General features: G+C 38.9%; 1 long non-coding RNA gene across 2 annotated transcripts; it reads right to left on the reverse strand.

Annotated features, from left to right (window-relative positions):
- Positions 1 to 1,406: 1,406 nt before the first annotated feature.
- Positions 1,407 to 12,017, reverse strand: LOC146759601 (uncharacterized). 2 transcript variants are annotated; one of them, XR_014932492.1, is made up of 4 exons: positions 10,782 to 12,017; positions 5,182 to 5,292; positions 3,850 to 4,076; positions 1,407 to 1,492 (listed from the first exon to the last, which is right to left on the reverse strand). It is a non-coding gene; the product is annotated as an uncharacterized LOC146759601 (long non-coding RNA). The 2 variants fall into 2 exon arrangements; XR_014932493.1 differs by lacking the exon at positions 5,182 to 5,292.
- Between the last annotated feature and the right edge of the window lie 45 nt (positions 12,018 to 12,062).

Consider the following 12,062-nt stretch of genomic DNA (forward strand, 5'->3'; position numbering starts at 1 on the left):
ATTTAAGCAGGATTTTAAATTTAAGCATGCAAACTTAGCACTCTTTACTGTGAGAGATCCCTTGTGTGCCCGTGTAAAAGAAGAAGGTGGACTGTATGGGTCACTGCTAGAACTCATTTAGAAATAGCAACCTGGATTATTTTTTTCTCCTCTCCCTTAGCAAAACCAGAAATATTAAAATGCAACACATGATTTCCACTAAGGCATTGGTTTTTACATGAAGCATATCAAGTACTCCATTTTGAACGCCTCTTCAGGGTCTCCCTTCTAAAGAAGCATCATGCAGTTCTAAGCTAAGGACCATACAACAGCCCTCTTCTGCAAATTCACATTCAGCTTGTGATTACTGTGTCACTTTTTCTAGGTGACACGACGTTTCTGCATCCAGAGGACAAGAGGAAAAGTTTTTCTGTTCTGCTAACGCAGGTTCCAAAGGTCTGATTCCTTATGAATCCATAAAAACAATCTCACAAGAGTTAACGCAGAATCAAAACTTATCACAGACTGATTACACCGCTGGGAAAATTGTCAGTAAAGGAAAAAGGGACCCACTATAATAACCCACATTCAAATTCCACTGCATGGCTGAAAAAGAGTCAGCTAGAATGACATCCAAACTAAACTTAGATTTGTGCAATCTGTGGAAAATACGTAATAACCATCAAGGTTTGGGTCCAGCAAACTTCTGGACAATTAAGGAAACCTTTTGTTGTTGTTTTGTTTTTAAATCAACAGGATTAACAACACACAGGAAATGGTCTTTATGAAGAAATCCAAGGCCTGCCTATCCAACTGTCTGTACAATTCATTGTCCGGTTTACTTCATGCTAACTTTGTCTTTCAGCCAAGCCAGCAAAGAGTTTCTCTATAATATTTACAAGAAAGCTTCATTTCATTTCAGTCCTTTCCCCCAATCCCAAAAGGAAACTTCTCTTTTCTTCATTGAACACACTCCCCTTTTACATTGCTTTGATAATTCCCACTTCATCGGCCTTTGTCAGAACTGTCATCTTTTCACTTCTGGAAAACCTTACTGGGATGTATCTCGGGACATGGCATCAGTGACACTTTAGTGACCACAGAGTTTGCTGTTGAATGAGCCCAACCTGCTGACCCTCAGATTAGAAGTTACGTACCACAGCAGGTCTCTGCTAGAGCTTCAGAGCAAGCAGCAAAACAGTAAAACATTTGGTAGGGAAAGGAGAGGCATCATCAAATAGCACAAACTTTCAATATATGCAGAGACAGGAGGAAAGCTATCCATTGCAAATATTGTATCATTTCGGTTTATTTTCCAATCAGCCTCATCTTTCTCTTGCTTACCAGATTACTGCAAGGCACGGCTGCAGTTGTCCCAGGGCTCCCAGGCTCTGAAGGCAGCTTTCACTGAAGAGAATGGATTTTCCTCATAAGGATCCTCACCTTTCCTGGAAACTCTCAGTCAAGCATGCTCTGTGTGCCACGCACCCTGAACCAACTAGTTTAGACCATGCTTGTTTAGACAAAGTAAAAGGAAAGATCAGATCAAATTTCACTGGGATGTTTGAAGCCACTGAGGACTGCCAGTCCCACAGATGGCAAGCCTAGAAGAAACAACCAGCAGAAAAAATTAAGGGCACAATTATCTCAGAAGATACAATTGTTACAAGGTACGAGTGCACTGTATCCTAAAAATTTATGAAGAAACTTAAATTTATATTTATATACATGTATATATATATATACATACATACATGTATGTATACATATATATATACATACATGTATGTATGTATATATATATATATACATGTATATAAATATAAATTTAAGTTTCTTCATAAACTTAAATTTATATTTATATACATGTATGTATATTTATGAAGAAACTTAAATTTATATTTATATTTATATAAATTTATATTTATATATATAATAAATATAAATAAAAATAAATAAATTTATATTTATATATATATATACATGTATATAAATATAAATTTAAGTTTCTTCATAAATATACATACATGTATATAAATATAAATTTAAGTTTCTTCATAAATACATAAAATAGATATTCAAAGAAAAGAGATGAGAATTCAGAGCCATCAGCTGCTATGGGACATCGATAGTCCATTGTGATGCAATTCCTGATCATTTTAGCTAATAAGCCAATAGACTGATCTACCCATGCAATCCCTGCAAACCCAGCTCTGTGCTCAGCAGGCATTTTGCAGAGGATATTGCATCTTTTTTACTGCAGCTTGAAGTAGATCAAAATTCAACCTCAGCAGAGGCACAACCAACAGCTGCTGCTCCCTAGCACAGAAAAAAGCCATTGGAGTGCTTTTCAAAGCTAACCTTCTCAAGCTTGTGCCTGTGACCTGCTCCCCTCTCCATTCTGACCTCACCCAGGAAGCTTGCCTTCCTTGTAGCACATTCATTTTGTCTCTTTTGCATGGGTTGTACAGGCTGCTGTGTTTTCTTTTCCATCCACATCTTCACCCTCATCCTTCCCCCTACCTTTTTTTTTACTTCTTTTTTTATACTGTGCAGGCAAGCTGCCAGCATTAACACTTTGGTTAAGGACTAAGCTCAATCACTGGCCTGTTTCAATACAAATCCCTGAGCTGCTCTCCTGGGGGAAACAGGTTCTTCACTCCCCACTCCTCATTCAGTTTTCCCTCAGGAAACACCCGGCAGGGAACAGGCAGGGACTGGCACTGTACCCCGGAAGGACAGAGGAATAACTGGCTCAGACACTGCCCTCAGACCCAATGCACCTTCGTTCAGTGAGAAATAAGGTAAGCAAATAAAAAAGCAGGGGAGAAGTTTCTCACCGCTTGCCCTACTCTGCTTTTGGGACATGCATCCAAATAGCTCAGAACTGTTCATACAAACACCTCATAGTGTGCACATCTCCATTAAATCAACACAGAAGCTTTTCCAGATAAATCTTCTCTGGAGAACAAACTTGGAAAACACGTGATTCTATTTCTTTCCTCACCTCATTAATTAATGTGGGAGCGTTGTCTGACTCCCACATCCAGATCTGCTGCTGAACTGGTCTCTCTGGGCTGCTCTGCACATTGAGGCTCTTCTCACACATTACCACATGCCTCCTGCTCATCGAGATTCAAGTGCAAAACTCACACATCTATTTTTTTGTCTGTTTACCGATCAAGACGAAGGTATCCTAAATTGACCTTTTCAGGAATTGCTGTCTTTAATACAGTTACTCCTCTAAGAAGCCCAGCCCTACACAACCCTATCAGAGTAGAGAAACAAAACAAAAAAGGGAGAGTGGTGCCCAAGGTTCATGTTCTCCTCCACCTGCATACAAACCATTCTCACTGGATTCTGTCCTTGAAGCAGCTTTTACGCCAGCCTGCAGCCCGCTGTCTCTTGGGCAGAGTGCTTGTACTTCCAAACACAAACACCTTCCAGCAGGAGAGCAACTCTCAGCAGTTCTCCTCTACTCTTGTTGTCTCAAGCATAGCAACCTTGTTTAGTACGACTGAATATTAAGACAGTCTTAAAAACATGTTCTTATCTTCCTCCTTGCCCCACAATTGCTTCTAACTAATGTCTTCACTGATGTAGCAAAGTTATAAGCAATTAGTAAGTTCTAAATAAGGTGATTTGGCTTGCTGCAGGTTTTTGTTCTGAATTTAAAACTTAAGCATTTTTTCAGTGCCAGCCCGTTGCCTCCAACAGTCAAGACAAACAACCAAGGAGCGAGTTTTAGGACTGAGTCTCCCCTCACCTTAAGAATTCTAATCCACACCTTTTCACAGCACCCAGGTATACCTTGCCAGTGCCTGATCATTCCAGGTCACTCAAACCCTAGCTAGTGTGCGCACAACTCACCAAGGCAGACTGCTGGCTTCTTGCCCCCTCAAATCATCTTCCCAGCTCCAAGGCAGTCACAGGACACACTCAAGATGTGTTTCATGAATAAACTTGTTTGGAGTCACAATGCCCAAACAGGTCACAGAATTAGTCCAAGAAATAAACTGATGTGGGGCAGAGGGAGTGACGTCTTCTTTTTCACCCAGGTCATCTCAAGAGTCAGCTTTCCAGCACAGACCTGCAAACTGCAGCACAAGGCACCTGAACCACATGCCAGCTTTCTCCCTGAGGAAAATAGATAGCAGAGCCAATCCGACTCCTTCAGAGAAGAGCAGCTAGTCAGACAGAAGGAGAGAAGGGACTACTAAAAGCTGAGCCAATCCAGCAATAGGAAGCCAAGTCAAATCCATAAAGATATGTCCTTGGTTTTGGATTTTGGCTTGTTTTAAGGATTTTTCTCAGTGGTGTTCATGTTTGGTGAACTTTTTGTTGTTGTTGTTCTTGTGTTTTGTTTTTTAAAGATAGTGTTCTTGAAGAGTTAAACTCACTCAAGTTCATTTTACAATGAAATCGGAATGTTTTAGATGGAAACAACCTCTTATAAGTGTAATCCTATATTCCTAATAAGCAGAATTAACAGTTCTAGGACCATTGTTCTCTCACACACTGTAATGGAGAGCATTATACCAGCAATGGACCATCTGGAACAACAGGCAGGGAGAGCCTTGGAGGATCAGAATGGATAACCATTTGCAGACTACATGGTTTTGGGGGAGTGAGACTTTAATAGCAGAGTGCAAGCATCTGTTTTCCCAGATACATGATCTGATTTGAACCATGACTCTTTGATACTGGTACCTACTGTTTTACTAGAGCCAAGTGGCTCTAAACAATGTCTATTCAGTTACTGCTAAAGAGAAATAAACAAATTAACAAGCTTATTTTCAATAAAGTTTAGAATTGGAAGAAGAATCTACTTATGTTGTGTAAATCTCCAGCTAGAAATTAAAATATCTGGACTTGGTTTAATTACATTTTGAATGTGGCCCCCAATAGGACTCTGTAACCTTTAGGGTTTAATAACTTCAGCTCATTTAATGTCCTTTCATTACATTACTGTAGCAATCCAAGAGTGAGGTTTGAAAACTAAAACTCTGTGCTTCCTCCTGGGCTTTCCCATATGTTCATCATCTTTAGCTTAGACTCCCAGGATACTCACGCCAGGTCTTACAAAATTGCCTTAGCAGAACAGAAAAATATCTTCTTTCACTTTATTCTATATACTTATTCTTTGTAGAGGAAGGAAAGGGGGAAAAAAGTTTGCCAAGCAATGCTCTGCTGAGTACCTACAGAAGATCCTGCCTAACTTCATGGAGAAAATCCAGGCAGCTCTCCTCATCCAGCCCCAGGAATAGGTCAGATAGCAAGGTACAGGCCCAAGACTGGCTGCTATGTTATGACCTGTTAAAAGACAGATTGCCCGACTTAAAACCTGCCACTAATAACCATGAATTTGAAAAACTCTGGATGAAGAGTCATAGAATTAACCAGACTGGAAGAGGCTTTTGGAGGTTGCATAATCCAACCATGCTCAAAACAGGGCTAACTTGCCCTAGTTGTAACAGCAAAGGACCCATTTGACAAAGTCTCCTACAGCACCTCCACTTCTCTCCTATGCATTATGTCAAACGAAGTGTTTTAGAATGTGGTTCTTGTGCTGACAGGCAGAATTAAAACATCTGGAGACTACATTTTCACATCTATGAACTCTAATGTCAAGGCAAAAATCATACTGGTGTGCAGGAAAGCAGAACCACAGAAATGCAGAGCGGGAGGCCAGTAGATGGGAAGCACCTCACTGCAGGAACCACTCTGTGCTGACACCACAGGTGGGATGCACATCACTGAGCTTCAGAGCTGATGACTGTGATACAAACATCTACTCTCCCTCCATAATCAGTGGAAAGAAATAAACCTCTCAGGCACAATTAATCTGACCTATTTAAGTGTTGCTTTAAGATAGCAGGAATTGCACTCGAGAATCTACTGACTGTCCTGATGTGATCTCCACTGACTCTAAAGAGACATAGTTGTAAGGAGATGAATCCTACCCAGTGATTGCTTTTACTCACAGCAAACCTTAAAATAGAAATAATGTGCATATGTGAACAAAGCAGGGGTGGAATATACCTTTCAAAGCCAATACCACTCAATGGAGACTGTAAAAGGATAGCGTTTCTCTTACAGTGAATAGATACAAATATGTACAAAAGACTATCTAAAAATACATAGACATACACTTATAAGTGTTTCTCAGAGTTCCTTTCAACTACAATTTCTGCATCTCCAGGCAGCTGTCCCCCTTCATTAACAAGTGCGAATACATATCGAGATGCCTCTGCTCCACAAACAAACTGAATTCATGCTTTTACTTTACAGGGTGCTTTAAGAAAAAATATATATGTGTATATATATATATATATATTTTAATGACACTTCATTAATTTTTTTTCCTAAATCCTGTTCATAATAAACTAATTTCTCATGGCCCAATAACAGTGTGGATAGGAGGATGTTCTCTCCATGGATTAACATCAGGACTGTAAGTCCCAGTGCCACAATTTGGCCATGCCCACACAGACAAGTACTCTTCCCTCATTTGCCACTAAGGAAAGATTAGGACATTGTTTAATTTCTAGACTGTTCTAAATCCAGAACTGCTAGAAACAGAAAAGACCAAGATTCTTTTGATTCAGAGGTACTAGATATTGGAAAACACTGTGAAATTAATGCAACAGCCCAGAAAGGGAATGCAGTACATGGAGTGCTAACGCAAAGATATAGAGTCTGCTGGCATATTTTTTCTTGTCTAAAAGCAGCCATAAGGAAGAGGAGCTCTTCAAAGCTCAAAGCCCAAGAGGACATAGCAGTTGCAATGCTCCACTACGAAATGAGAAATGCATGCAGGACGTTTCAGCCCTATTGTGAACCTATTTCCTAAGAGAAGGTCAACTCAGAGAGGCATGGAGGGTATTCAAAAGGCAAAAGCTTTTGACCCACAGGAGCTGTTGCTATGCCTGATATGGCTCTGAACAAAGACAACTAAATCCAGGTATTATACACATATAGAGAACTTATACTTGAGTGCATAAAATAGCCACTAGGGCAATTACCATTTAAAACCATAAAGGCAATGTTATAACAGAAGTCTAGTGTTGAACATCCTCTAAATATTATGGATATAAGTTAAGGTTTTAAGCCTGATACCTACTCCACTACAAAATGAACGTGAAAACTGCAGCACCAGACTATAATCCGACGTAGGTTTAATCAAGACTGAAATTTGTCACTACAGACCTACATTTAATTTAACAAATACATAGGTGAAACATCTGTGAATCTACCACGGCAAGTTTCAACTTGATGTTATGCTCCCCATGTTTAACACAGGCCAAAAAGACAAAGCTCTGATGATGGAAAGCCTCAAATCAGGAACAAACAGCTCCAGATTTGTATGGCTTTGTACTGCTGCCACAGCACCCATATATGTCATTTATGTATACAAATCCACTCATACACACTGCTGAGCTATTACCAAATCTTGAAAGGAATTTCCCAGCTGCACAAAAATGAACTACCACTTGGGCTAGCAAATGAATTTGTATGTGCAGCAATAACATCTGATTGATGTCACTGTCACATTCTCTTTAGTTTCAGAGAATTTGATAACCCCATCAGATACTGCTGCTGTGAGGAGAATCCCTATTTGTTAATCCAAATGGCATCTGTTACTGGAAAAAAGTAGAGACATCATTCCTCAAAGATGCAGTTCATATACTGTTGTTCATATATTCCCAGCTAGACATGATTTCAAGTACTCTGAAGATTAAAGAGGAGCTGTTTTGTGTTTCAATTAAGAAACAATTTGAATCAAACAATCAGCTTGCCTGCTCCTAAGGAATTATATTCTCGGTACATATATTTATGCCTACACAAATTACCTTTTGTGCATTCTCCTGAGTGTGTGTGGCATGTAGCTGTGTGTTGAGCTGCCCAGTGGGTGCTGGCAGACACCATACCTCTGTACTCATATTTGGGAGGAAGACGTACCAGCAGCTGCCCCTAAGAAGTGTATTTATTGATGCTTGTACGCAAGTATGTCATGATGACCCATCGCTTCAGTTTTTCCTTCTGATCTCTTCCCCTCCCCTGCAAATCTCTGCTGAAGGCATAACAGTCCTTGAAGTATAGTTTTAAAGCAGATAAATGATTTCATTTAGGACTCGCCATAGATCCCTTTTTGTATCCCAAGCTATCAAGACCAGACACTATCCTCTTCAATTCTGCTAAAAGAGCAGAATGATACAAGTACAAGAACAGAGGTAAAAGTTGAATATGACAAGATTCATGTTATAGTCAGACATCAATTATATTACAAAAGCATTTTCATTTGTGTCTCTAACAGCTCTAGAAATAAACAAAAGGAAGGCACATATGATTTAAAAGTTACATCCGATTTTTAAAAGCCTGCTTTAAAAGTTCTGATTCCTATAACATATGTAAGAGCATTGAAAGTGGAAGAAGCACATGACTCTAAATAAGTACACGAAGATTTAATGCAATACAGGGTAGGCAGTGTAACTGCCATTAGTGAAGTTGCAAGAGCAATTGACCTTATAGGACAATGATATTTTAAGTGTCTATAAACTGGTAGTAAAGATGTTTCAACATTAAGTGCCCATATAAGACTTCAATAATGTTTGCGGGGTTTTTTTTGAGTACTTCATGTTTTACTACACTGCATTTCTGGTAATAACAGAGCAAGTAAAACACAGCTTAAGATTTATAGCTTAAGATGGTCAAGAAATAAAGTCAAAGTTTTCTTTAAACGTAAATTATTTCTGCTCTCAAAAAATAACCTTAAATATCCATTGTTCACTATGCTCTCAATAAAGCAGTCTTTAATGAGACACTAAAATTTGTTTGTGGAGACTTGTTTTGTAACAGCACTGAGGACAAATCTATTCTAGCGTCATGTACAACCGTAACAGTGTTCCCTTTAACTTATCATCTTACACTACATTTTTAAATTAGAAAGACCAGATTATCTTTAACTAGCTAGTCAGCTGCAGCTGATGCGCTGAGGACCCCACAACTTCAGGTTTCTCACTCATATTGTGAGAATGGCTCTTCCTTACAGTTTCAAGCACCCAGGACTGACGAATGAAAACCTAACATGATGCACTCTGCCACAGCTACTGAATGAAATCTTGAGTGTGCAAAGCATCTGACCCAAAGCCCAGATGTAGACATGAAAGGCATGCAAAGCGTTTCCATTCAGAAATGAGCATAACAAAGCAACTTTGATTTCCCATGAATCTGACGTCCAGGATGATCAGAAGGGTGAGCGAGCACAGTGATTTTCAACCTGAGATCCATCATCCAGAGACACTGAGCCTGTTGGCCCAAGCCCCATCATCAACTAAAGCAATGTGGGACTCTTACAGATGCCATGAATTCTGCAGGTTTCATTAAATGCCAGCAACTGACCAAAACATTCATAGGACTGCTCGTAAGTGTGGAATTTTGAAAGGCACAAGTTTCCCAGCCAATCAGACTAGTTTTCATATCTCCTGAGCATTATGTACCAGCATTTCCTATTTCCCTCTGATATTTTTATAATAGAAATTTATTACAAGAATTTAAATTAGCATCAACAAGATTAGTTAAGAGGTTTGTGACTTTACTAGTTTCTAGAGCATCCCCCTCATGTGATTTGACACGTGGCTGAAATTGGTTAAATTAAGTCAATGAAAAAGGGCTTGCATTACATATTTTGTTCAATTGCATCTATGCAGATTCACAAATTCTTCTTGCTTATAAAATGAAAGAGTCTGAAGTTAAATTGGATTTTATGTCATTTCCTTTAGGTTCTGCCCATAGGTTAGTACAGTGAGGTTACAAGAGTGTTCATGAAGAGCAAAACTGCTTTCCAGTTATGATTCTATGAGACTGGGCTCTTCCTACCTCCTCTCTTCACAGCAACAATGTGAAATTTAATTTAATCTATTTCAGAACTGCAAAGACAAGTACTTTTTTAGCAAAGCATAAGAGGGTTATCACTTTGAAGAACCACATTAGGCACTATAGTTCAGTCTTACACAAGAGATTAATTGACATGTGCTGTAGATTAATCAGAATAAGGCTTTTCATTATGAGTGGCCAAACATAACCAAATCACTTTGGAAGCAAATTACTGACTTGCCTAGAAATATATATGCAACAATTGCAAGTTTATTATTGCTGCTTGATGAAATGAAACAGCCTTTCAAAAACATTTACCTTGATTCTACATGAACCTCCTCTCACCTGCAGAATGCCTACATTAAAACTAAAACTAATCAAAAGCTACTCCACACTCAACAGAGTACTAAGTTGTCAAGCACAACTGGCATTCTCCTCTCAACAGCAGTGCTTGAGTCAAATTTCTGGCTGAAAAGGCTGCATCCTTTCATATACATCCAGTTGATAAACTATGTTCTACAAAGAGAAGTTTAATGAACAGGAAGAAAAGAAATGGAAATAGGAAAAAGAAACCACAGTTCTCCTTTTGTAGTATAGCCTTGTAACAAATAGTGCAGCGAAGAATATAGAAATTCTGATCTTTTGTCACCTGTCAAGGAATCCAAAGGAGGCAATACATGTTGTTGACACTGTGAAACCCAAACTTTTTCGTCTGACTCTCACACCCACTTTGCCCATTTTCCATTTGTTTTTAAATAAGGTCTGGAAAAAGCCCATAGAGCTACCACAGACTAAGAGCACAATTTAGGGCTGTAACACAACAGAAAGCACAACTACAACAGCAGAGGAGCAAGATCACAGGCTGCAACAAGTGAGGATTTGCTCAAACACAGCAGACACAGAAATAAAGAAAAGTAGCTACTTACTTTGAGAAGGCCTCAGGTATACAGGAATCTCCAACAAGATATCCTCACCTTCACCACCAACCCTCAAATGAGGTGTTGGAAAGGGTAGATCTTGGCTCCAGCCCTTCCAATCACTCAGACACATTACATGCACTTAAGCTCCCCTGGGTAGGCCCTGCCTTCCCACCAGGAGCTCCGTCACTGGTGCAGGCTGTGACTCAGCAGTTCTGCTTCAAGAGTATCTATGGGGAATGAAATAGAGAGAAACTTACCAACCACTGCACCGTGAAATTCCACAACATGAAGAGTATTTTCCTGAGTGCCACACCACAAAAGAAAAACCTTCATACACGTGTCCCATTTTTTCATAGGCTATTACTTTTGTTACATGCTTCACCCACCAGAAGGCAAGTTCTAGTTCAAATTCATTTTGATTCAAGTTTAATTAGCATCCTTTTCATGGAAAATTATCCTGTGTAACTGCTGACATGTCAGTGCATCACATACTTGTTGATCTTTGTTTGGAAGCGGAGAAAATACATTTTTATGGCATTTCAAAAGAAAAGTACATCTACGTGGAAAAAAAAAAATCACACACTTGACTATAAAACACAAAAGAACTTCACGTGTACCAAAGCAGCAGCATCTGTACACTCAGCCCAGAAAATAATGTTTCTTTCCTGTGTTAAGTGCAAGTTTCTAGCACAAATTTACTTGGTGCAATTTTGTTCTGGAAAAAAAAAAAAAAAAAAGTTAAAAACTGTTTGGATACACAGTGAAATCAGATGCAGTACATCTTTATTTTTAATGGAATAATAATTGTACCCAAATTTCATATTCAGCCTTTGAAACATTTACCAGGGAAAAAAAAAACAAACAAAGGTGTGCTGTGAAGGTTTTTTCAGCATGACTCATATTGCTGTCATAAGAGTAAAAAAGTTTGAATTGATTTTGGTTGTATTGTTTCTTTATCTATAGCAATTGTCTGTCCTCTACTATCTATCTGGCCACCTACTACTTGTGTCAAACGAAGAGATCATCTAGCAAGTGACCCCTGACTTTGATTAAGACACTGATTGCACTATTACCTGATTGCATATTTGTATTCCTTGTAAAAGAGTCTGAACTACAAGAAGAAAGTATCTAAGCTCAATTTTGAATGAAATATTTTTGTTTTGTTTTGCAATAGATTCACCTCTCCTAGCACCTATATCACACCATCTTCTAGAAGTAAACAAGTGTAAGCCTTAAGTGAGATCTGATTTTGTCACTTATCTTCTAGACACAAATGGACACAGAGCA

The sequence above is a fragment of the Coturnix japonica genome, chromosome 10, assembly GCF_054131305.1.
Source record: "Coturnix japonica strain WE chromosome 10, WE-NBRP24, whole genome shotgun sequence".
In the NCBI taxonomy this organism is placed as follows: domain Eukaryota; kingdom Metazoa; phylum Chordata; class Aves; order Galliformes; family Phasianidae; genus Coturnix; species Coturnix japonica.